The following is a 1,495-nucleotide window of genomic DNA, read 5'->3' on the forward strand; positions in this document are numbered from 1 at the left end:
AAAGTTCACTCTATCACCCTTGCATTTAATATGTGGGATAATAATTTTATTACTTTTATTAAAATATATATTTAAGGGGATACATGAAAATCTTTCAAATATATGTGGAGAAAATGGCTTTTTTTCCTTTCTTTTATTTTGGCAATGATAAAGCCCTGTAAAACTGTTAAGTGTCTTCCAGGACATGTAAGGAATATTCATATTAAAGAAATGCACACAAATATATAAAAGAAAATGGCTGTAGGAAATTCCAAAGGTTAAGACATTAATTTGATATCTGGAAATTTAAGCCCCCGCTCTTCTGGACACTGCCTTGCTAGGTGGGCAAATGACTTAGGCTTAAGAATAGCCTCAGCCTTCCGAGGAGTGCCACAAGACGTCCTGGCATCATGGCTGTTCATCCAGGCTGGTGCGTAGTAAGTGTATACAACAGTTCTTGTATGAATTTCCTTACACAGAAATAAGGATGAACAGGAAAGGGCCTGCTGCCCAGATGAATCTTGCCTCCTGATATAGAGCTGGGACATAGCCTAAAGGCACCTGAATCCAGCAACTTTGAAATGCTTCTGGAGGTCTCAAGATAGATGTAGGCTTTTTCACCTTGCCTCAGTTTCTGTAAGTCACCTTTTTTATACTGAAACTTACAGGATTTGCAGAACCTGGTTCGGGCTCTTCTAGCCACTTGGCACTAAAGTCTTGCACGAAATATTTTAGAGGAAAAAAAAAACATGGTTCTTTAACTACTTGGCTCACTGACAAGAAAGGTAAATCAGCAGTGTTCCTTGCCAGGCCAAAGATAGGCTGTCTCTCATTTTGTTTTACCCGTAAAATAATTTTTCTTTGCAGAGTAAGAAAACTCTTTAAAATTTAAAGTAGGTACACTTTTCAGCAGTTTATCTAGAATGAACAGCAGAATACATGCTTCAGGAAGAAAGTTGCTTTCTCACTTCCTTTTAAAAGCTGTTTTTTTCTCCTCTTGAATGCTGTATTCTGCATTAAGTGAAGGATGATGATACCTTTCCTTTTACTGCAAGTAAACAAAGGTTGCCATGGCAAGCAGGCTCAAGTGGCGGAAGAAATACCAGCAAGAGCTGATGTTCATGTCCATCAGAGCTCTGAACTGAAATTTTCTTTCATCTTTTGCCATATTGAAGTGTCATCCTGCACACAACAAAGTGCTTCGTATTGACACAAACTTCCAAATGTAATTAAGTGCCAATTTTCCCAGGCTCAGTTTTACCCAATACCACAATAATTACTTGGTATTTACCAAGAGAATGACTGGCACTTTCACACGCTCATGTTGTCTTTGCCTCACGCTTTCTTATTTGTATCATTATTGTTTCAAGAGCAAGACAAAAAGATCTGCAGCACAAATGACTTCATCGTAAGCAGGAACACAGACCTCACTTTTGATTCTTGAAACTGACTGGTTTCTGATGAAAATGATGGGCAATCCAGCATTGTCAGCCTGGATGGGCAATATTTCCTGCTG

Source organism: Phaethon lepturus, unplaced genomic scaffold (assembly GCF_000687285.1).
Source record: "Phaethon lepturus isolate BGI_N335 unplaced genomic scaffold, ASM68728v1 scaffold18694, whole genome shotgun sequence".
NCBI lineage: Eukaryota > Metazoa > Chordata > Aves > Phaethontiformes > Phaethontidae > Phaethon > Phaethon lepturus.